This window comes from Peromyscus maniculatus, chromosome 5 (genome assembly GCF_049852395.1).
Source record: "Peromyscus maniculatus bairdii isolate BWxNUB_F1_BW_parent chromosome 5, HU_Pman_BW_mat_3.1, whole genome shotgun sequence".
NCBI classification, from domain to species: domain Eukaryota; kingdom Metazoa; phylum Chordata; class Mammalia; order Rodentia; family Cricetidae; genus Peromyscus; species Peromyscus maniculatus.
The window spans coordinates 78,514,429-78,540,477 of record NC_134856.1 but is presented as its reverse complement, the minus strand read 5'-3'; the positions used below and the strand labels follow the sequence as shown (position 1 = coordinate 78,540,477).

The 26,049-nt window shown below is 38.0% G+C and overlaps 1 long non-coding RNA gene across 1 annotated transcript; it reads right to left on the bottom strand.

Annotated features, from left to right (window-relative positions):
* Positions 1 to 5,224: 5,224 nt before the first annotated feature.
* LOC121829768 (uncharacterized) lies at positions 5,225 to 25,844 on the bottom strand. The gene is made up of 3 exons (XR_006072836.2): positions 25,745 to 25,844; positions 8,981 to 9,088; positions 5,225 to 5,360 (listed from the first exon to the last, which is right to left on the bottom strand). It is a non-coding gene; the product is annotated as an uncharacterized LOC121829768 (long non-coding RNA).
* Positions 25,845 to 26,049: the final 205 nt, after the last annotated feature.

Genomic DNA, 26,049 nt, shown 5'->3' with positions numbered 1-26,049 from the left:
TTATTTCTCCATCAATTTATCATCTCCTTTATTTACAACTATAGAAAGTAAATTCTCTTTGTGTCTTTTCATGCATCAAGGATAAAGATAAAAAAAAATATTAGGCCCCAACATCACATTTAAATCTACACATATTTGTACAAATGTTCAAAAGAATAAAATTCTGTAAATGCAACCAAAATAATTTCTAGTAATAAGACACGATTGCTTCAGATCTTCCTTTAACAAGACTGCTGTGAGGAATCCTCTGAAGCTCTTCCCAAACCTTCCCTTCCCCCCAGCTTACCTGTACTTTGTCCCACTTCTCACATTCCAACTAACCTAATAGTTCAGTCATATGATATTGATAGCTGTTATTTTATGTTTCAAAATTTCTTTTCTTCTCTAGTTTCAGAGGAGGGGGGCTATGAAATAGGATCTCACTAAATAATCCAGGCTGGTCCAGAACTCCATATAGAGTACAGGCTGACCTCCAGCTTATATTCCTTCTCCCTCAGCCTCCTCAAGACTGAGATTAGAGGCATGTGCACTGTGCTTGACTTTGGTTTTTTTTTTATTTCTAATAAAAGTTAATTAATGAGATGAGTAATAGAGTTGCTTGGGTAATTGGAAAAGATAAATTGACACAAGGACCTTCAATTCATTTTCAAAGACTCACATACATCTATTGCATCACTTGACCAATGTTATTGATGTCTCAAAGAGCCATCTTTTGGTCTCATTGATTTTTCTTTATTGTTTTTTTCTATTTTTTCTTTTATTGGCATATGCTCTGCTCTCTAAACATAATTGACCTCCTCTACTTCTACCTAAGTGATGCCTTGCATTTTAAATTCAGCAATTGCCTTACATTATTCTGCTCTTTGTTCATATTTGAGCCCATAGCTCACATTTGCCCCACCCAAATACCTCCCCATCTTTCCAGCATACTATGAGTTAAAATATGAATGTGCTTCTATGGATAAGAGTGCATCTGAGCAATAATGTCCACAGCCTCCAAACACTTTCCGACCTACTTTAGTTACTTTACACTCTAACCTTATCTTGCCTTCAGAGAGCCAACAGGATTTCAAACTACAGCAAGACCTTTGGAGGGAAGGGGATCAAGTTATCCATCACCTCACATCTAACTGCAGGTCTTCTTCTCTTTAAGCTGAAGGAACTAACCACCAATGTCAGGTTATTGCTCAGCAGCATTTAAAAACACAAACATTAATTATAGACGTATTGTGCGTCGGACTGCCTAATAATGTGCATCATTTCCTTCAGCATTCACAGTGGTGGGGGCACTGAGTCATCCCAACTCAGTTTTCATTGTCAAGGCTCTTTGTGATCTCTGAGTAATCTGAAAGAAAAGGACCTGTGTGCCTGGAAATAACTTGGGAGGTTTTCTTTTCTCTGAATAGCTGAAGAACTACATGGGTGGCTGTCAGTGCGGATTGTAAGAAGACTTGCAGAGGCCACAAAAGCCCTTCCTGTAGTGAAGTATTACTCAGACCTATTCTGTGCATCAGCCCCTTGCCTGGATGACAGCTTCACCACCCCAGCATTTGACAAGACTGGAGGGGTTTGGCAAGTTAAATCACCTGCCACTGACTATTTCTGTATTAACAAAAATGCTAGATCCTGTCTTGTGATTTCTTACCAGCTTGTGACAGTCCTTCCTGTAACACAACTTTGTACTCATGTCCCTTTAGTGACAGATACCTAGACTTATCAGGTCCTACCATGCACATATATGAAGGTAGAAAGGACCTGATGACCAGACACTGGTAAGTGAAGATTACCAGCTGAGGCTGTGAGAGGACGGATAAACAGATGCCGCAGAGCACACTGTTGCTCAAGCCTAAAAGACTCCTTGTGGAACAGCACACATGGCTGACCCTCACAGTTTATGAGAGGAGTATAGACTGAAGCCCTGCAGGTCTTCACAGCTCCTGAAGCAACTGATGCCTATCATGATAACTGATAAAAATTCCCATGACTCTATAAATAGTTGGGTAGAATTTTGGCCTAAAGACAATTACTCCATTTCTGGATAAGAACTTCTGCTTGGTGCAGGTGCTTAGTTCTCTCCACATAGATAGAGGCTGAAATTCCACTCATGATTCTTTCATAATCCTGACATATCTGAAGCTGTTCTACAATCTAGGAGAGAGAAACATGAGATTTTCAACTGAAGTATATTTGTTTTTCTACTACCATGCACTGGATTAACATAATGAATGGTGTGCCACTATTAAGGGAGGAATAAGATTGTTAGTTTTTGCTATACTTCTGCCTGGACTCTGTGTAAACAAGTGTGCTCCTGTGTCGATAACAAAGGCGCATTGGACACTTCATTGTGGACATTGTGGGAGAACATTGTGAATCTCACAGGCAGAATGTGACACTAGTGTTTGTTTCTCCCTTACAAAGTAGTCCTGGGAGTATAGTTAAACTGCCTTTGAATAACAAGGACAAATAAAGACCTCTCTGGAAGACTTCACAGTCTTAACTGAATTAATTTAATATGAACAAAACAGAGACTTGGAGAACAATTGAAAATAAGAAAGTGCTTTTAAATGAAGAAAATCAATAGCATTTTAGTGTGACAGGAGGAGATATTTAGCAAGTCAAATGAAAATGACTATGAACTGCTTTGGTTTCCTTGTAAGAGGCAGGTCCATGTTGGTAGCTAAGATAGGGGAACTTTGAAAAGTGAACTATGATTGGATGGTGGGGTCTGATACTGCCTAGGAGGTTTGGTCCCATGACAGAACACAGTTACCTTCCTCTGTAACTTATGTGAGACACGACAGCTGACATCAACTCTCTGTACATGGAATCTCATTGCTCCTGTCCCTAAAAACACAAGAGATGGAGTGTTTTTCTAGCACACAGAGCCTCGAGTTTCATCTCTAGCAGCACATAAACTAGACAGGTTTGTAGTTCCAGTACTTGGGAGGTGGACAAAGGATTAGCCATTCAAGGACAGCTTGGTCTACATGAACCTTGTTTCAAAAAAACAAGAACAGAAAGCTGAGTCTTTATAAAGAGCTCTGTGACATGTGAGCAGAATAGATGTGAAGGTCAGGACTATACCAAAATTCTCCTTGTTGCAACATTCTTGCTTTTTGTAAATAAATATATTTAATTTTCCAATCATGGATATAATAAAGGAAGTTCCATTTTTATTGAGCTGGAAAGAGACACATTTAAAATCCAAAATATGTAGTTCCTTACCTTTTGTAAACTTTTGTTTCATTTGATTTTATAAAAAGAGAGCATCTTCACCAAATACCCAACTTATCAAGTTACCTTTCCTCTCTCTCTCTCCCTCTCCCTGCCTCCCTGCCTTGCTCTCTCCTTCCCTCCTCTCTTCCTCCCTTCCTCCCTTCCTCCCTTCCTCCCTTCCTCCCTTCCTCCCTTCCTCCCTTCCTTCCATCCTTCCATCCTTCCTTTTTTCCTTATCACTCTCCTCTTTGCGTTCTGAGACCCTGTCCCTTACTGAACATGGAACGAGCTGTTTCAGCTAGGCTGCTGGCAGTCAACCCCCGGATCTGTCTGTCTCTGCATGGTGCTGTGGTTGCAGATATGTGCTGATCTGGTTTTCACTTGGTATTGTAGATCCTAAATCAGTTCCTCATTCTTGCCTAACAAGAGCCTTACACATAGCCATCTCCTCAGTACCATAAGTTATTATTTTGAACAATATTGCTCAATGACATAAATCCAGCAGTAGAACTTCCAACTCATAGATAGGAACATCTTTGGAATTTCTAGACAATGGTAAACAACTCACTGACATATTGAGAGGATTATGTTTCTGTCATTTGTAGATCATAGATATTATACAGGCATGTACAAATCATTTATATGAATGACACAAAAGAATTGAGACTGTCTTAGGGAAAGAAAGGACTAGACGGAAGGGGTAGAATATGGTCAAAGCATATGATATACTTGTATGAAAATGTCTTTATTATATGGTCTCATCACTATACATGCATGCTTGCTGGTGAAATAGTTTTTAATTGAAAACCATTTTCATTTATATGTGTATCATCAAAGCTTCTTTTTTTCCAAAACAATAGAGGTGACTGGATGAATGAACAACTTTTCATCGTTTTAGGATCCATGGCATTTACTCTGTCTGTTGTCTTATTAAATTTTTGGCATTTCTTAAATATCTGCAAAAAATATACTCTACTGCTCTTGATTATCATTCGGTACCTATGTAATTTGTAAATTCTAAACTTCTGCATACGCATGTGGTTTATAAAATTTGTTATGGGCATTTTTTTTTACTGAATAAGAGAAGTTAATAATTTAAATAGTCGTACACTTAATTTCTTTTTTGGTATGTGATTTCATTCCTTAATTAAAGAATCCTGTCTTGCATCAAGGTAACGATATTTTCATGTAAAGATTAAAGAGTTGCTATTTAACATCAAGATCTTTAATCCATATGGAAGTTATTGTATGTCACATTAGATAGGAATTTCATCTTCCTTTCTACCATCTGGAGAGCTAATTGTCCAAATATCACATATTGAATAATCCATGTTTTGCACTTTGATATGGAATGCTAACTCTATGGCTTACCTAATTCCCCTATCTTTGTGGACCATTTTGGGAGCTATCTCTTCCGCCAAGATAGTTTATCTTTCTGTTCTGCTCGTAACAAAATGTCTCATTAATGTTTCTTTAATGTTCTCTAGAAGCTGTGGCATCTCCGTCTTCTCTCATTGTTGTCCTTCCAAATTGTTTCAGCAATCCTTTACACTTTGTACTTCCCCATGAATTTTAGGAACCATTGATTAATTTCAAAAGAAACATTGTTGGGACATGGATACAAAATGACACCCCATGTATCCACATCATACTTCTTAGAAATTATGAATAGTCCCTTATTGAGGAAAAAAAGAGGCTTTGCAGATGCATTAGGATAAAGATTGTGAGATGGGGATATGTAGCCAGATTATTTGTAAGGGCCCTTAATGAAAGTAACATACATCAAAAAATGGGAGCAGACAAAGAATAGATTCTTTTCTACAGCTTCAGAAGGAGCATGGACCTGCTAGCATCATGATTTTATCTGAGGAATACTGATTTTTGGTGTCTGGACTCTAGCACTGTGAAAGAATATTTCTTCTGTTTTCAATTGCCAAAGCTGTGGTGACTTGCTACAAATACTGTGTATTTTCTCATCGCTATAGCAGAATTACTTGACAAAAGCAGCTTGCATGAAGAGGGGTGTATTTTGGCTCATGGTTTCAATGGATATAGGATATCATAGCAGGGAAGGTGTGGTAGGAGGTTCAACTCCATCCATAGCAGCAGGATCCAGAGGTTGGTGCTATTCATATCATGATTATCTAGAAAGCAGAAAGGAAGATCAGAACTAAAGATTGATATGGTCTTCCAAAACCTTCCCCTGCCACCCTCTTCCACAAGCTAGAGCTCATATCCAGCAGCTCCCCAACCCCCTAAAATGGTGTTACCAGCTATAGACAAAATGAAGAACATATTTCAGACTCAGGTCATATCCCTGTGCTCCTATAGGCTCACGGACATCCCATAATGCAAAATTCATTCAGTCTGCCTTCGGGACCATCATCTTAACAGTCACCACAAAGCCCAAACTCTTAAAGTCTCTCCTGAGACTTAAGACAAGCGATGAACCGACAGTCCTTGCATTATAAAAACTAATGTTCCAAACTTCCCATATACAATTGCACAGAACATACATTCTCATTCCAAATGGGAAGAACAGGAAGTTAGCAAAGAAATAAAGCAGGAGAAACATCAAAGTCTCTCACATTTGTGACACATAATGGCATTGTCTAAGCTACAATGGGCTTGGGCAGTACACATGAATGCCTTTTGGGGCCTCCTTTCAAAGTTTGTAGCTATCCTCAGTCTGTTTCATGTTCCTGGCATCTTCAACACCCTGAGATAGCAACTTGGGTTTCATCTTCACACCCTCATGCATATTTCACTAAGAAGTTCCGTTCAGGCTACCTGACCCTTTTACATGCACAAGACTTGGCCCCATTGCCCTGCTTCTAATATACTGGTGCAAGCCCCATTGACCCTATCACTCTTGAATTTTGCATGCTTGCAAGATCAGCACCACAAGGTTCTGATAACAACAAGCTCTATTGCCAACTGTGGATGGAGCTGGATCCCTTTGAAACACAGCTTCAGTGGCCTGGTCACTTGTGTGGCCAAACCTGGACAACCCTCAAATTTATTGTTAGGGAACACATTCTACAAAGAAGACCAAAAGTGTTCTAGACAACCTTTGGATAGTGGTAAAGTGATTGGGCATGTAACTCACCAACTATTTCAAACATCTCAGAAAAGGCTAGGATTGGAGAAGGCATTAACCAGGAAAGATCCTGTCTTATTGCCTAGATCCTCACAACAGATGGAAAAGATCCACATAAATTTTCAGAATGCTGTATCACAAGAAACACTATCAGCTTAAGATGAAAGAAATAGACAGGATGAAATGGAAGGCAGCTTAAGACTTCCAAAACTCCATAGGATGGGCACAGGCTGATAATAACACAGAGTCATAAATATACATTAACTTCAAGGAAGACTGAATTTGAGGGAAGAATTTGGGTCTAAACACTGAAGTTGAAACCACAGTGACATAGGCTCTGGCTAGAGCCCTAAAGAGCAGAGCATTAAGCTACATCAAATTATTTTCAGGCCTAGACACCTAATGGAATGTTCATTGATAGATATTAAAATTGTTTGGGACTGCTGAACAATTATTTGAACCCAACACAAATATTTGAACCCAAAATGATATTAGCATTATACTGCATATTCCACACCTTTGCATTTAAAAGCATAAAACTTACCTAGTTTCACGGGTCCACTGATTCAGACAAACTTTGGATTTTGGATGATCTTACTCAATATCTTAGCTGATTTAAATAATGAGATTTGGGGTTTTTAAGTAGTGAATGGTTGATGATATGTGAATCTGGAATTCTGAGGATGTTTCATAGGAGTATTTTTCATGTGTAATGATAATGGAGCCCTGGGAATTAAAAAGCCTAAATTTTGGAAGGCCTTGAATGTTCCTCCTGAATACAACTGCTTTCTAACCCCCCTGGAATCTACAATGTTTTTTACTGAAAAAGATAAAAGGTGTTTGGAGGTGTGGTTGTGTTAAGGGTCTTGAGATGAAGAGATAACCCAGATGAGAGGAGGAAGGGGAAAACTTAAGTACATATATGAATAAGATTGAATGCAATTCAGCTGGAGTGGTACAACCGTAAGTCAAACATTTTCACTAGCCTCGCTAGCAAGGAATGGCTTTGTCCTAGAACACTAAAGACTGTGGTCAAACAAAAACATAATTCCAGACCAGTGATGGATTTGAGGTTTCTGGTCTCCAAAACTAAAAGAACACAAATTTCGATTGTTCATCACTCAAACTGAGCTGATTTATTACAGTGGGCACAGGAAACACAACTATATCTTTAGAATTTCATTTAACTCAGGGATTAACTTGTACATGGTAATCATCTTTATTGTATTTAGGCCTCTTGTAGGTGAACATGACTGTATCAATCATTTTAATTAAATCTTCTCTGGCCAAGTTTTTAATATCATCATAAAGGTCATGTGCAAACATTGTTAAAATTATTCCTGAGGGACTTCTAATATCCACTGCTATTAGAAATTGGATCATTCTGCATCATTACTATGTTTTCTGTTTGTTGCCTTTGAACTAAAAAAAATTTAGAATATTATATTGCATTTGGTTTACATTTAAATATTAGTTTTTAGCACTGTACACACTTTCCTCCATTTTCTATTTGGAGAAGCATTGTGTTCACAAATGATAAAACATTCTCTCCTCCTTTTCTGTCTCCTCCCCACTTCTTCCCCCTCTTCTCCCTTAAGATACTACCAGATGACTGTATTTTTATGACAGTTGTTTTCTAATAAAATGATGGTTCTGTGAGTTTTTATTATAGATAACACATAATCAATCTAAGGGAATCCCCTTTACTTATACTTTACTAAAAGATATCATAATAAGGTGGAAGTAATCAAATGATTTTCTTCAAATTGAACATATCTTTTCCTAAACTATTAGTTTATATGTATAAAATATCACATGGCTGATAATTAGCTATTTGATTCTGTGGCTTGATGCTCCTATCAGGTTGAGGAAATTCTCAATTATCATTTCTTCAAATATTCTTCCCATTTTTTCTCTTCTATTAATATGCTACTTTCTCTATGTCCTCTACATGTGCACATAGTGTGTTATGTTCCATCCTCCTTCTAGTCTTTATTCTGAATGTATTCTCTTGACTTATCACCCAATTCTCCATTTGTCTGTTTTACCATTGTGCCTATTTAGATCCATCTATTTATTCCTTAATTAAAGTTATTTTGTCTTATCTAAAATTAAATGAAATAGAGTTACATCACTCTCCCTCCTCCCTCCAGCTCCTCTCATTCCCCCATCTCAAGTTGATATCCTCTTTTTCTTTGCTATTATTACATATATATGCATATATGTGTAGTCATAAATATATAACATATAATATATCATATTATAGCTGTATATTATATATATACAATATAAATATATTATGTAACTACAGCCAGCAAGTCTCTTTTTAGTTGTCTCTGAGTATATGATTTCAGGAGGGACTGCTCTGCATTGGACAAACAATAAGAGGGCTCAGTTGTTGAGAAGGCTAATCCTCCTTCTTCTATGTGTCAAAAGTTATCTGTATTTCTTTGTCTAGGACCCTGAGAAACTCTCCTGTTTCTACATTAACATGCCCATTGATATTGTCATTGTTCTGGTCTTGTTTATGCTGCTATTTCCAGGACAGATTGATGTACAGCAGACTTCCTGGTATTCTGGCTCTTCATCTTTCTGCCCCCCTCTTCCTCAATGATTCCTGAGCCATTCATGAAAATTTATTTGTAGACTTGATTGCAGATGTACCTTTGGGGCTGGGCTCCCCACCATCTCTTGATCTGGGTTGTGTCCAGTTGTCGTTTTCCGTGATGGTCCATTTGCTGTAAAGAGATGCAAGGTGGTAGCCACACTTACCTATGGGTATAAGAATAAGATTTAGAGCGTAGTAAGAGAGTATGTTCTTCTAGCAAAGTGACTGTTGTCAATTATTTTCTAGGGTCCATGAATTCAGGGAAGTTTTCAGTACCAGGCATGATTTCCTTGTTGTCTTATATTTCTTCTTTTTAACTTTCCTTTGGTCTTCTATATTATTTCACTAAAATCTCAAGAGAAACACTTAAAGTGTCTATTCTCCCTGTCTCGTGTTCCAATATAACTTTCGTAAATATACTGCTGTAAGAACTTTTGTATATGCTCTAATATCTAATATATATGTTACTATTTGATTCTCAGTGATTTATTCTTTATGAGCTTATTCTTGAACTTTGAGTTATTTTAAAAATTATTTAAGAGTAAAGAATGGGTGTCTCATATATCTTTCTGTTCTTAATTTCCATGCATTATTTTATAGTGATGAAGAATATGCTTGGGATTAACTTGTTTTAGATTGTTAAGACTTTAATGATAATACTGTGATTTCACTGGTTGGTTGGTTTGGTTGCCATAAATATTGCTTGAAAACATGTTAGTCTTCCCAAGGGATGAGCCCTCTTATTGGTTGCTCATTGCAGAGTGGTCACTCCTGAAACCATATACACAGACAACAAAAAAGGTACTTGCTGGCTGTAGTTACATAATATACTTATATATTATATACAGTTATAATATGATGTATTATGTTATATATATTTATGTCTACACAGATATGCATATATATGTAATAATAGCAAAGAAAACGAGGATATCAACTTGAGATGGGGGAATGAGAGGGGCTAGAGGGAGGAGGGAAAGTGATATAATTCTATTTCATTTAATTTTGGAAAAGACAAAATAACCATAATTAAGGAATAAATGGATGGATCTAAATGGGCACAATGGTAGAAACAGACAAATGCTGAACCAGGATATCACTTTAATATGCATTTGTGGAATTAGTTTGATTTATCAAAGTTTTCAATGTAATGTTTAATGTCACTCTACAAATTCTCAGCTGTTACCTTCCAAGCTCTGTCCTGTCACTGAGGGCCTACTATAAGAGGTGCTGGAACTTCTCGGTCTATTCTCCCTGCCACTATATCAGTTTCCAAGACACTATGTATAATATCCTTAAAATTGTGTTCCACTTCTCAAAATCTCTTTAGAGCTGTATCAACTTACATTTTGAGGACTTTTCTTTACTGCCTCTTTTTAATGTCTATCCTTCTTGCATTTTTTATTTAAATATCTTTTTTGCATAAGTATGCTCTCATGACTTAACATTTCAAATGACTTGGTACTCTTATTTGAATCTTTTTCTACAAGGAGCCATACCTAGTGGTGAACAGGTCCCAGCAGAGGATGTAAGGAGTTGTTGGGGACAGAGGTAAGCCAGGCCATGGTAGTGAGAATCTTGCAAGCTGACATACTAGCAGCCAGAGTACTGTAGATGTAACCAACCGTCTTATTAAATAAGAAACACAGAAACAATGTAAAAGAGAAAGCCGAGAGGTCAGAGCTCAGAGCTAAAATCTCACCCTTCCTCCTGCTGTCCCAGCTTCGCGAAAAGAGACCTACTTCCTGTCGGTTCGTATTTTTAAAGTATGTTGTTCTGCCTTCTCATTGGTTGTAAACCCAAACACATGACTGCCTCGTCACTGTCTGAATGTACAGCCCCCTAGGTCTTAAAGGCATATGTCTCCGATGCTGGCTGTATCCCTGAACACACAGAGATCTTATGGGATTAAAGGCGTGTGCCGCCACCGCCACACTCTTGCTATGGCTCTAATAGCTCTGACCCTGAACACACAGATATCTATGGGATTAAAGGCGTGTGCCACCACCGCCACACTCTTGCTATGGCTCTAATAGCTCTGACTCCCAGACAACTTTATTTATTAACATACAATCAAAATAATAATTCAGTACAATTAGATTATCACCACATTTCCCCTTTTCTATTTTAATAAAAAGAAAAAGAAAGCAAAAGGTTATAACTAACAAAAGAAAAACTATATACAAAAGTACAATAACTATATACAATATATACAAGTAATAAATACCTAAACAGGTATTTGACAAATCAGAGAAAATAATTCCATTATCTATCCTATTTTGGTAAATCCAAGATGTATCTAATGCACTTTCTATCCTAATTAATTTTCAACTATAACTAACTAATCTTCAACCATAACTAACTAATCTTCAACTCCCTCAGAGACCCAAGAAGGGAATAATAGTAGCTAACAAAAATAAAAACAGGAAGTGCATGCAAGCAACTTCCAAAAAATTTTGTGAGTTGACAGAAACAGCCAGCTGCCTGGGCAGTCACCTGAGGTTTCTCCGCAGTGTTGGGGCATCATCTTCAGCCTATAGGCTTAGTGTATCTGACAGACTCATTTGTGAAGTAGGATGTACACAAGGTCAACAGTTCAACCTCACATTGGGTGAGAGCAGTCCACGTACCAGAAACACCTGAATTCCACTAGTGTCCTGTCATGATTCAGGATTTTAAATTCTGGAAATTGTTGACAGTTTTTTAATTCAGCTGTCCATTCTTCTTGGCTGTGTATATATGGCTTCATCTCAGCATCCTCTTCTTCTCCACATCCCTCTATTAAATGCCAGTCTACTATTGAGAGGCGTGAGCTTTCAGTTGCTGTTCCATTGCACAACAGAAGCCATCAGCCCACTGCCTGTTCAGCTGCCTTCTAAGAAAAGGGCACTGTACCTTTTCCGGATTGTGAAGGCCACTTCAGGGATGGTGCCATATTGTCCTGGCCTCAGAAGATGCCTTCTGATAAAGCCATAACCACACTTGTTTTGGCAAGAATCAGTAGTCCCTTGTTTCGTGATCTGTCTGTCCATTTTGTCCTGTTGATTCGAGGATACTTTGTTGTCCAGTGGCTAACTTTTGCCAGAATGAAAGTTGACTCCATATGCAGTTTCTTCAATGCCCATATTTTCTCTAAAGTAGATTGGTACTGCCAGGAGCCGACATGTCTCAAAAAAGAAAAATTTTCTAAGTTATTAAAACATTTTAAATGCCATATTCTGTAGATCTCTGAAGGGTTTGAAGATGACCTGTCTAAAACATCTCTGCTCAATTTTTAAAACATATCCAATATGACTACAAGTTCTATGATAATGTCTAACTACTAGCTTTCATTTCTTTATATCCTAATAGTTGATAATAATAACATTCAAGGATCAGAAATTTGCATTACATTGTTAAATGGATGGAATAAATACAATTAGAAATATACATATAGCATTTTCTAACAATATCAGTTTCAAATTTGTGTACAATATAAAACAATTCAATCCAATGTAAAGTATTTAAAACTAGTAATTGTCTTTCTCTTTTCTTTCTTTTTTTTTCTTTCTTTCTTTCTTTCTTTCTTTCTTTCTTTCCTTCTTTCTTTCTTTCTTTCTTTCTTTTTTTTTTTTTTTAACAAGAACCTTAAATCTAATCTCCTTTGCTTAGCCTTTTTCCTAACCCTTGACAATAACTTGTAACCAACCCCCCTAAATACTGAAAATTATCCCAGACCCAAAACCCATTAAAAAGACCAAAAAACCACCCACCCCACACCACCTCTTTGGGAATGTGGGCGTCGTATTCTTAAAATTGCTTCCTGCTGGGTATGGGCGAAGTTTTCTTTATCCTGAAAGAAAAATTTTAGGTTAATTGTCAAATTCTAGGAGAGGTAACTATATCCTTCATTATCCAGTCTGTGTATAATGCCAAAGTTGAGGGTTTATCTCAAGTCCTTATTCAAGTAGTCTTTGAGACTGGATCATCTCAGCTAGTCATCTCAAATTTGCTCTGAGCACCTTGTAGTTCAAAGCTGATCTATGGATGATGTTTGTCAGCTTAATGATATTATTATTGTCCACGTGGAATTGTTGTTGTTGTGGGGCCCCATCTTCTTTCTGGAGACTTCAGTTGATGTTAGGCCTGGCCATGATTTCCTGCAGAAAACTGAAAAGAGACTCGAACACAAAAACATATATATGCAGCTAGCCTTTTTTCTAGAATTAGTTAGTACTCTATGTGACCATTCATATCTTAACAAAGTTTAAAATGTATATATATATATTAATCTTGTAAATTTTGATGTAAAATTTATACTTTGAGAAAAGTTTAAAGAATCAGAATAGAATCAAAGAGTTGAGATTAGTAATAGAATAGTCCCTTAATTAATTTTGCTTTTGTCCTGTACCATAGCAGAAGATGGCTCTTATTCTGGCATGATACAGGGAGTTTGCATTTTCCTTTTAACAACATGCTTGATTTTAAAGAAGGAGAGAGCCATTCTCCAACTCCAAAGTCAGCTTTAAATTTCAATTGAACTGGGACTATTAGAAAACCAAGAGTGTTAAATCTTTAGAGAAAAGCAGAAACAAACATTTAGGAAGACATAAAATTTTTTTAGATAATATATACCCATACACCGTTTCACTCTGTTTCTTGGGATAGATGATTTGTCCCTTTTCTTCAGTTGTCTCATTTGTCCAGTGTTCTTCAGATTCCTTAACCTTCATTCTCCTAAAAGACAAAAACAAAAACCTTTCCCCAAGACTAATTTTGGGGATGTTCCTTTTTGGCAAGTTATTATCTGATGAAATGAAAAGGCATGTTTTATTGATACAAGTTAGTTTAAATTGGATGTTCATGCTGGTTGATGAACTATCACCTCCTCTAATTAAGAGGTCTTTCTTGTTCAAATCGAACCTTTATCAATTTTGATGGTACCCACAACTTATCTTCTCCTGTAGAAACAAAAGCAAAACCACGTCCCCAATGTAATACATACCCTGGTTTCCATTCTGAGGTCAGCACATCCTTAAAGTATATAGGCTGATTTAATTCTGTAGTTTTTTCTATTATCCAATGTCTCTCTGCAGCTGTTGTTCCTTTCTCATTGGCATTCAGAAAATTCAAAGTTAGAAGAGCATTATGCAGTCTATTTCTGGGGGTTTTTGTTACCCATTTCTGTTTATTTAGCATATCCTTTAGAGTTCTGTTTGATCTTTCTATAACTGCTTGACCTGTAGGATTATGTGGTATGCCTGTAATATGCTTTATATTGTAATAAGCAAAAAACTGTTTCATTTTAACAGAGACATATGATGGAGCATTGTCAGTTTTGATTTGTGCAGGTATACCCATGATGGCCATAACTTCTAGCAAATGAGTGATTACAGAATCAGCTTTTTCAGAACTCAAAGCAGTTGCCCATTGAAATCCTGAATAAGTATCGATAGTGTGGTGTACATATTTCAATTTTCCAAATTCTGCAAAGTGAAACACGTCCATCTGCCAGATTTCATTTCTCTGAGTACCCTTTGGGTTACATCCTGCTGGTAATGGCGTCTGATTGTAGAAGGAACAAGTAGGACATTTCTTTATTATTTCTTTGGCTTGTTGCCAGGTTATGGAAAAATCCTTTTTTAAACCTTTACTATTAACGTGATGTTTTTTATGAAATTCTGAGGCCTCCAGCACATTTCCTATCAATAATTTATCAATCTCTTCATTGCCTTGTGCTAGAGGGCCTGGCAGACCAGTATGGGATCGAATGTGAGTTATATATAAAGGATGATTCCTTTTCCTGATTGTATCTTGTAATTGAATAAATAGTGAAGTTAATTCTGAAGCATCAGGGATAAATTCTGCAGTCTCAATATGTAACACCACTCTTTCAGCATACTGAGAGTCAGTTACTATGTTGAGAGGTTCTGAAAAATCCATTAATACCAACAGAATAGCATACAATTCTGATTTTTGCACTGAATTATACGGACTTTGAACCACTTTACTTAAATTTTCTGATTTGTAACCTGCCTTTCCTTCTTTGTTGGCATCTGTATAAAATGTACGAACTCCAGATATGGGTTTTTGCCGTACAATTCGAGGCAAGATCCATTCAGCTCTCTTTATAAGATCAATTCTATTGCTTTTGGGATATTTGCTGTTAATTTCTCCCAAAAAATTACTGCAAGCTCTTTGCCAAGGTTCACTTTCTGTCCATAATTTTTCAATGTCCTCCTTAGTTAATGGTACGACAATTTCTGCTGGGTCTATGCCTGCTAATTGACGAAGTCTCAATTTTCCTTTGTAAATCAAGTCAGAGATTTTTTCCACATAAGTTTTTAATTTTTTATTTGGTTTATTTGGTAAAAATATCCATTCCAATATAATATCTTCCCTCTGCATTAATATTCCAGTAGGAGAACGCCTAGAAGGTAAGATAACCAAAATGCAATCCAGCTTTGGATCAATACGATTCACGTGTCCTTCATGCACTTTCTTTTCTACCAAGGCTAATTCTTTCTCAGCTTCAGGTGATAATTCTCTTGGACTATTTAAGTCCTTGTCACCTTCTAAGGTTTTGAACAAATTAGTCAGTTCATCATTTTTTACCCCAACAATAGTTCGTAGATGAGAAATATCTCCAAATAATCTTTGAAAGTCATTAAGAGTCTGTAGTCTATCTCTCCGAATTTGCACCTTTTGGGGTCTAATTTTTTGTAGCTCTATTTTATATCCTAAATAATTAATAGAATCTCCTCTTTGTATCTTTTCAGGAGCAATTTGTAATCCCCAGCGAGGCAAAATTTTCTTTACTTCTTCAAACATTATTTCTAAAGTATCTGCATTTGAGTCAGCTAGTAAAATATCGTCCATATAATGATAAATTATAGATTTAGGAAATTTTTTACGTATCACTTCCAATGGCTGTTGTACAAAATATTGGCACAGAGTTGGGCTATTCAACATTCCCTGTGGGAGGACCCTCCATTGAAATCTTTTAACCGGTTGAGAATTATTATAAGTAGGCACTGTAAAAGCAAATCTTTCTCTGTCTTTTTCTTGTAAGGGTATTGAAAAGAAACAGTCTTTTAAATCAATAACTATGAGAGGCCATCCTTTTGGTACCAGAGTAGGCAAAGGCATCCCAGATTGTAGAGAACCCATTGGCTGAATTACTTTGTTAATTGCCCTAAGGTCTGTTACCATTCTCCATTTACCAGATTTCTTTTTAATAACAAATACAGGAGAATTCCAAGGGCTGGTTGATTCTTCAATATGCTGAGCATTTAACTGTTCTTCTACCAGCTCTTCTAAAGCCTGGAGTTTCTCTGTTGTTAAAGGCCATTGCTGGACCCATACAGGCTTGTCTGTTAACCATTTTAAAGGTAGAGCTGTTGGTGTCTTTGGAAGATCATCAGTTATTGTGCCCTGTTCTTGTATAATATGGATGGCTGGTGACCACTTATTAGAACAATATCTTCTAATATTTCTCTCAGTAACATGTGCTAGTTTATGATTTGTTTCTGAGATTGGAGGGATGTTAATCTGAGTATTCCATTGTTGCAACAAGTCTCGACCCCACAGGTTCATAGTTATGTTAGCCACATATGGTTTTAATTTTCCTCTCTGTCCTTCTGGACCTATACATTCGAGCCATCTTGCACTCTGTTTCACCTGAGATAATGTCCCAATCCCTAACAGTTGAACGTTTACCTCCTGAAGAGGCCAAGTTGGATGCCAAAATTCTGGTGCAATTATGGTAACGTCCGCACCTGTGTCTACCAGACCAGACAACAAAACACCATTTATTTTTATCGTTAATTTTGGTCTTTGTTCATTAATAGAAGTTTGCCAAAAAATTTTCTTTATGTTTTCTCCTGAATTTTCTATTCTCTCTGTTTCATCATTCTGACCAGCATGATTTATTCCAATAGGCATTTGGTTATTTAATCGCTCTCCAGAGCAGGCATTTCCTCTATGGCTGCCGGAAAGGTTTGGACTGGATTTGCACTGGGGGCCTGCCTGAGGCCCCTCTGGGAGTTTCCCGAAGACTGAGGCAAAGGATTACCCTGTCTGTCCTTTGTTGATCTACATTCGTTGGTCCAGTGTTTTCCCTTACCACACCTTCTGCATACTCCAGAAGGAAGGGGCATTCTGTTGCCATTGTTCCTTGAAGAAACATTGTTTCTGGAAATGACCTGTCTACAGTCCCTTTTCAAATGTCCTTGCTTTCCACATCCAAAACATCTAACACTCCTCAAACCTTTTGAAATTACTTCTCCTACCCATGTATCATCATGCTCATCAGCTTCAACATTAATTGTTTCTCTAATCCAATCTTCCATAGGTGCAGATCTTGCCCTTAATGGCCTGATTATTCTTTTGCATGCTGCATTCGCATTCTCAAAGGCCAAAGATTCAATTATTGCCTTACCAGCTTCTGAATCCGAGACCGTTCTCTTTACTGCTGAAGCCAGTCTTTGTAAAAAATCTGTAAAAGACTCTTTTGGGCCTTGCTTCACCTTTGTAAATGACTCAGATTTTTTTCCTGGTTCCTCAACTTTGTCCCATGCATTCAAGGCTGCCGTTCGACATAAAATTAGGGTTTGGACATCATATAAACATTGTGCTTGTGCTGAAGCATATTGGCCTTCGCCCATAAGCTGATCCTGGCAAACTTGTACTCCTTTATCCCTCCATTGTTTTTCTATGTTTTTAGCCTCCTCCTTAAACCAAGTCAGAAATTGAAGTCTCTGGCTGGGTTCCAGAACACCTTGTGCGAGGTCCCGCCAGTCCTGTGGTACTATCCTATTATATGTTGACCAAGTGTTTAACATTTGCTTTACATATGGGGAATGCATGCCATAAGATACTATTGCCTCCTTAAACCTTTTTAAATCCAACATTTCAATTGGAGCCCAAGTATTTTGTGTAGCCATTTGATCAGGCATCTGCTGTACTGTTACAGGATAAATTAAGGGTGACTGTGTGAAAACAGGCTTTCTTTCTGCAACCTTATGATCCAGACTTGAAACAACTTCACTGTTAATTTCTTCTGTCTGAATTTTTACAGGTTTAACAAGTTCTTCTAACGCTGTTATCCTGGCACTTAAATTGACTATCTTTTTAAATATTAAAATGTGGATTATTATAGTGATGAGGTGCATAATTCCACCAATACTAATATTATATAGTTGTTCCATTGCCAGACTGCCTAAAATTTCGAACAAAAACCAATTTTCTTCCAATGTACACATAAAACCCATTTGTTTTTTAATGTGGAAAAAAATTCTCTTTTAGATAGTTTCCTTTAAAATATCTGATATATTATGACTTACCAAATCTGCGTAGAACAGTAGAAATCCGAGGGGATTTTCAAAGCAGCCACCTAGTGTCCCAGGTGTAAATCCAGAGAGAGAGAGAGAGAGAGAGAGAGAGAGAGAGAGGGGAAAGAGAGAACGCACAAGAAAGCGTAGCCGGCTAAAGCTTAAATGCAGCCACGTGTTCCCTCTTGTGCCGAGTCAAGGCTTGGGTCTGGCTTCCTTAAGCTCCGACCACGTGCGTTGGCTTTACAGGCAGGGCCCTGTTCGGCAGGGCAGGTCTGAGTTGTTTGTAGCACCGGCTTTAGGCAAGCTGCTCACAGACCTAGGCCCGGGCTAGAAGTTGCTACCCGGACTAGGACGCCAGCAGCTCGGACTAAGAAGCCGATCGCCGCCGGCCGCCGTGTGCCGCCGCCGCAGCCGCCGCCGCCGCCGCCGCCGCCGCGGGCCGCCTGCCGCCCTTGCGGGAAAGCGGACCTGCCGCCAAGCCAAGCAGTTTTTAATGGATTCTTGTCACGTTGGGCGCCAGATGTAGATGTAACCAACCGTCTTATTAAATAAGAAACACAGAAACAATGTAAAAGAGAAAGCCGAGAGGTCAGAGCTCAGAGCTAAAATCTCACCCTTCCTCCTGCTGTCCCAGCTTCGCGAAAAGAGACCTACTTCCTGTCGGTTCGTATTTTTAAAGTATGTTGTTCTGCCTTCTCATTGGTTGTAAACCCAAACACATGACTGCCTCGTCACTGTCTGAATGTACAGCCCCCTAGGTCTTAAAGGCATATGTCTCCGATGCTGGCTGTATCCCTGAACACACAGAGATCTTATGGGATTAAAGGCGTGTGCCGCCACCGCCACACTCTTGCTATGGCTCTAATAGCTCTGACCCTGAACACACAGATATCTATGGGATTAAAGGCGTGTGCCGCCACCGCCACACTCTTGCTATGGCTCTAATAGCTCTGACTCCCAGACAACTTTATTTATTAACATACAATCAAAATAATAATTCAGTACAATTAGATTATCACCACAGAGTACTTTTTTTATCTATACAAAATTTAGTAAGCAGAGAGAGATTCATGTTGTTCCAAAACATAGATCATATCATTTTTGTGTTTGGACATGTGTTTCACTTTTTCTTGTTCCAAAACATAGATCATATCATTTTTGTGTTTGGACATGTGTTTCACTTTTTCTTGTACATCTTTTAGTCATCATTGGTAAATCATGACAGAACAGATTTATCATTTCCAATCATTTTCCCTCAAGTTTTGACATCATTGATGAACAAAGTTATCATTTTTACTCATTAACCCATAACCAAATTTTTAAGAATCTAGAAGCATATGACATCCTGTTCTTAGGCTGGTAGCTTTGGTTGCTTCAAGGATGCTACACCAAAACAAAATCCTCAAGCCAGCCTGGGCATATGCCATGTTCCAAGCTGTGTATTATTAACTCTTAATGGTCAGAGTGCCCAAGAAAAGTCTCAGGCCAAAGCTGGTGCAGTCATTATTTAAATTCTGGCATAATACAATTTTTATATTTTATATCTATTTAGAATTTGTTTGTAAGTCTAATCCTGGCATTCTGTTGTTCTTTGGTCATATGTCATTACAGTGACTCAGCATGTGATAACTTTTCTAAGAAAGGGAGGTCCTGACATCTCATTCTTTTATCATCTTTTCATTCCATTATTTGTTCATCAATATTAGTCTCTGTATATGGCAGAAGTAACTTCAGCTAGTCTAACTTTGTTGCTCTATATGCCATGCCATCATCCGAGTATATAGTGGGAAGAGGCTTGTAATCTGATCTGTGATCAACTCCTCTAGCTCACCAAATCTTGCTGATCTTTTTAAGTTTACTTGGTTTTGAATATCTTGTTCCTGAGTTAGTACAGGGACAGAAGTTTCAAAAATGTCTCATAGCTTCATAAAGAAATATCTGGCCTCTTTATGTGTGTCACAACCTCCAAGGCATAAGGAAGACCTTCAAGTAGATAAGGATATCTCCCTAAAAGCAGGAGAGTAGTATGTTCAGGACTTTTCTAGGGAAGCTTAGAAGCAGTACTCCTAGGAGAAAGTATAAATGATTTATAAGAGAATTTCCATCAATCCAATATCCCCAAATTGTACAAATATTAAAAGCCTCCCCCCCAACATGCAACAGATGGAGATAAAAACCAAAGGTGGCACAGCGGCCATCATGTGGCTCAGCTTTACTGGATCTTTGTCAAGCAGCTGGACTGGCTTTATGACTTTTGCTGTTCCCATCAGATATGGCTGCGCCACCACCTTTCAGGTCTTTGTCTTATGTCAAATTTTTGAATAGTTACTTTCCCCCATTTGTTTTAAATTGGCTTTGTTGTAGGGAGTACCAGGTTCTCTAGAACAATGTCTAAAGATATGTCCCAGAAGAGTGAGTTCACTTTCATCTCTGCTGGTTGACCACTAGTGTTCTAAGTTGGAATTCTTGAATTAGGATGTTACTAGAAATTCAAACCATGGTTGTATATATACAATGTGTGGGCTCTACTACTTTTGGGGAGCTTTCTTCCTCATTTAAAATTATTACACCAAGATCTATATTTTTCTAATTTAGATTTTTTTTTCAGTTTCTGACCCACAAAATGATATTGTATCCAGTTCATTGCTTGGTAGGCATAAGTCAACATCTTTGTTTTGGTTTGAATGAGAAATGGCTCAAAGGCTCACATGTTTGGACACTTAGTCTCCAGTTAGTGACACTGTTTGGGAAAGTTTTGGAAACCTTAGGAGATGGAACATTTACTGGGGAAAGTGTTGCATGAATCTTAACAGGTCTTATCAATAAAATCAAACCTGAGGCCAGTTATTGGGGTGAACACTGAAAGATCAGAGAAGCAGAACATGCCACAGCTACCTTACCTTGCCAGTTCCTCAGCTGATCCTATTTCCTCAGACTGGAAGCCTGTGTCCTCATCCGAATGGATCTCAGCTGAACTGTTGCTCAAAAGCCTAAAAGCTTAACCAGCCAAATGCTTCTAGTTTCTGGTATTCATGCCTTATATAGTTTCTTGCCATCACTTCCTGGGATTAAAGGCGTGTGAGTCACTATGCCTGGCTGTTTCCAGTGTGGCCTTGAACTCAGAGGTCCAGGTGGATCTCTGCCTCTGGAATGCTAGGATTAAAGGTGTGAGTGCCACCATTTTCTAGCCTCTGTATCTAGTGGCTGTTCTGTTCTTTGACCCCAGATAAGTTTATTAGGGTGCACAATTTTTCGGGGAACACAATACCACCACAGGAAAGTTAAGTCACTGGGGTGAGTCTTGAGACTTTGTAGTCTGGGTCCACCCCTGGGTGCTGATACAGTGTGGATAATCAGGCCCATGCTCCTAGTACTATTCTTTCCCAGCCATGATGGACTGGATCCCTTTTGAACTGGAACCTAGAATGACTCCCTTCCCCCTTAAGTTGCTTTTTCTGGATATTTTATCATAACATGTAATGTATCTCTGCTTTGGTATCAAAACTTCATGCCCCAATCTTGTCTGCCTCTAAATCAATCCATGAATCACTGCAGCTTTCTCAGTTTGTGAATCTACTAACTTGATTGCTATGTCCTACCTTCTGACCCCTGTGCACACCCCATTCCCTTTATTGAACAGGATATATTTTCATTTTACAAAAAAAAATAATTTTTGTGCATTTCTAATTAATATAATCACATCACTTTCCCCTTTCCTTTTATTTTGTTTTTCCTAATAATTTTTATTTTATGGGATGTAGCTGCAGTTATTTAATTTTATTCTGTTTCTTTGTGTTTAGAGAAAGAGCACAGTCAGCATTAGCTTGCCAACTTTATGTGATTTTTTAGTAAGAACTTATTAATAGAGAACTTAATAAGAGGCCAGAAACATCACTCAGTGGGTACGAGTTGCTGGCTGTGAAAGAAAAGGGACTTGGATTCACATTTCCAATGCCCACATCCAAGACAGACATGGTCATGTGTGTCTGGAATACCAGGACTGAGGACAAAGTCAGTAGATCCTGGGAGCTTGTCTGTCAACCAGCATGGCCTGAAAGGAATGCTTCAGGTTCTGGGAGAGACCTTGTTTTCAAAAGGAATGTGGAATATGATAGAGGAGGACACATGGTACATTCTTCTAGCCTCCACATGTTTGCACATGGGTACACACACCTGCACACACACACACACACACACACACACACACACACACACACATCATATATGGTTTTCAATTTTATTTCTATCTTATAATTAACTTTATGACTATGCTGTATCAATAATTGTAATTTTGTACTTTTAATGTTCTGGAGTATTCCAGTATAACAGTGCAGAGCATTTCATGTAATCAGATATTATTTACAACTACATTTTCAACTATAAATGATATGGCATTTTAGAAACTTGCGGCATGGCTCAGAGTACTTGTCTAACATTCATGAGGACCTGGGTTCAATTTTCTGGTACCACCAACAAAATGAAATGTGGTGGTATTGTGTTCCCCAAAATATTGTGTACCCTAATAAACTTACCTGGGGTCAGAGAACAGAAAAGCCACTAGATACTTAGGATAGGCAGTGGTAGCACACGCCTTTAATCCTAACATTCCAGAAGCAGAAATCCATCTGTTCCAGGATACAGCCAAGCATGGTGACTCATGCCTTTAATCTCAGAATGCGAGCCTTTAATCCCAGGGTGTGGTGGTAGAAAGCAGAAAGGTGTATAAAGCGTGAGGACCAGAAACTAGAAACATTTGGCTGGTTAAGCCTTTAGGTTTTGAGCAGCACAGTTCAGCTGAGACCCATTCTGGATGAGGACTCTGAGGCCTCCAGTCTGAGGAAACAAGACCAGCTGAGGATCCAGCGAGGTGAGGTGGCTGTGGCTTGTTCTGTCTCTCTGAGCTTCCAGTTCACCTCAATACCTGGCTCAGGTTTGATTTTATTAATAAGACTCTTTTAAGATTCATGCTACAATGAAACAAAAACAAAACAAGTGTTTTGTTGCATAAAAGATGGAAAATGCATAATATTGCTCTGCCTAGTACCTTTTCTTTCATTCTATTCCTATAAGGTTGACATATTTATATTTGACATAAAGTGAGATTATGCAATAATATCTGTCTACTTTTACTTCTCATCATTTCTTCTACATTAACCCATATTGCTACAAAAACAGAAATTCTTTTAAGACTATATATAATATTTCATTGCCTACATGTGTAATTTTTCCTTATATACTCATTTTAACAAATGCTTAGGTTACTTTCACATCTTGGTTATTTTAAATAGTGCTAAAATAAATATAGATGCTCCTCTCTCTTTCTCTGTTTGTTTTTCAAGACAGGGTTTATCTGTGTAGCCCTGGTTGTCCTAAAACTTAGTTTTTTGTTTTTTTGTTTTTTGTTTTTTGTTTTTTGTTTTTTTGAGACAGGGTTTCTCTGTGTAGCTTTGCGCCTTTCCTGGAGCTCACTTGGTAGCCCAGGCTGGCCTCAAACTCACAGAGATCCGCCTGGCTCTGCCTCCCAAGTCCTGGGATTAAAAGCATGCGCCACCACCACCTGGCCAAAACTCATTTTTTTTTTTTTTTTTTGACCAGGCTGATCTCAAACTCAGAGATCTGCATGCAATTGCCTCCCAAGAGCTGGGATAAAAGGCATGCATTACCACTGCCTGGCTATGAATGTCTCTATACTTACCAATTTTGATGCCTCTGATTATATATCCAGAAGTAGGATTGCTGAGTATTACAGTAATACAATTTTCAGGGTTTTTTTTTTTTTAAAGAAACCTTTGTAATATTCAATTGTTTTACATGTTTGAGTATTTAAATTATTTCAAGCTACTTATTAATATAAATATTAAGATGACACATATCCTCTTACGCAAATATTTTTATAGCTCTTATTGTTATTGCTGATTTAGAATTGATTCACTGAAGTGGAACAATAAGTTAAAAGTTGTAAAGGAAGGTAAAACTTTCAGTACATATTGCTAATAACATTGTTTTCTAAACTTAGATTCTAAATGCCTACAATTTCTCCAAAAGAACACAAAAGACTACCTCTATAAATATTTAAAATTTTTCCTCATTTTCAAGGTTTGCAAAAATCTTAGGCAAAATGTTGGACCTCAGTGTTTGAATTTACATTTCTTTAGTTATGGTCTCTTCATGTTGTAGTCTCATTCTCCTGTGATTTACGTATTCATGCCTCATTCCTCATTTCACTTTTGGTGTATTTCTGTTATATTCATTATTTGAGTGCAATATAGCATGTTTTTTTAAAGGTCAATATATGTTTATTGTACAAACCACTCATAACTTACAATATCACCTGTTTCTGTCATGCATGTTTTCAAAGTTCTTTTTTTTGGTTTTGTTGAGATGACGTCTCAGGTAGAGTAAATTGGCCTTAAACTAGCTATGTATCTGACCCTGGTCCTGAACTACTGATTCTTCACATTGCCCAAGTTCTGGAATTACAAGTGTGTACCCAGCTCTACAATTTTTATTCTTTGCAAGAAAAATATTGCATTTTATTTATTTATCATTTCTTATGTGTGTATGAGTGTGCACACAGGTGTTCCACAGTATGTGTGTCAGGTCAGAGAATAACTTTGAAGAATCAATTCTCTACTTTGATCATAGGGGCTTGGAGATTAAGCTCAGGTTATCAGGCCTGGTGGTAAGTGCATTTATCCAACAAACCATAACACTTGTGTGGTGATACTTTATTCATGCACCCCAACAAAGCTTATCTGGGGATTAGAGGAAAAAGCCAGCCACTATATTAAACATAGAGGTCAGACAGTGTTAGCATATGCCTTTAACCCTAGCATTCAGGAGGCAGAGATCCATCCAGATCTCTGTGAGTTCAAGGCCACACTGGGAACAGAGCCAGGCATGGTTGCTCACGCTTTTAACCCCAGTGCTAGTTAACCATAGAGGTCTGGAGGTCTGTACAGACAGAGAGGAAGTATTGTAGCTGGGCAGAGAGAGGAAGTAAGATGGCAGGGCAAAGAAAGGTATATAGGCGTGAGTATACAGGAAGTAGCTCTCTCTGGAGCCTGAGGAGTTGGTAAGGTAAGGTTGGCTATGGCTTGTTCTATTCCTCTGATCTCTCAGCTATCACCCCAATATCTGACTCCAGGTTTTTTTTATTAATGAGATCATTTAGCAATTCATTTTACACACTTGACCCAATTATTTTGATAGTGAATTCATGGCTCCCTTAGAAAAGCAGGGCAAGTTCATCTTAACAGAGGCTTTCCCACCTGCCAGGTAAATAAGCGTGTACTAACTTCCTCTGACTCACACCCTGTAGTTATGATCTTCCTTTAATATTTAATGACCAGGCTGAGTAAAGGACCCTTTCAGTTAATCAACAGGCTATATGTTAATGGATGAAGCTGGTGACACAGGGAGCTCCATGCAAAGAATCCAGTCCCTGAGTAGGTTTTTTTCTATGGTTGTTTCTGAGCCAAAGAGTTAGGCTGCTATGGCACTTACTGCCTGGGCGTCTGTCGTTTGGTTCCTCCACCTGGTTCTTCAGCTACCATGAAGCCTTCATGCACAACTGACTTTCTCTGAGCCATCTCCATGGAAACTCAAGGATCTCTAAACAACTTCTGTAGAATGTAGACTATCTAACTGGAGGATAGAATTCCATGCTTCATGTTCCCTGCCTTACACCAATCTTGACCATCACATCAGTGGGAACTAGTATTTGAAGGGTCTTTCCAGGTGGGTGAGGGTGGGAATTTCCATCTGTTAAGAAGTCCTCCAGGTTTTTATTTGTTTGGCTTTGTTTTTGT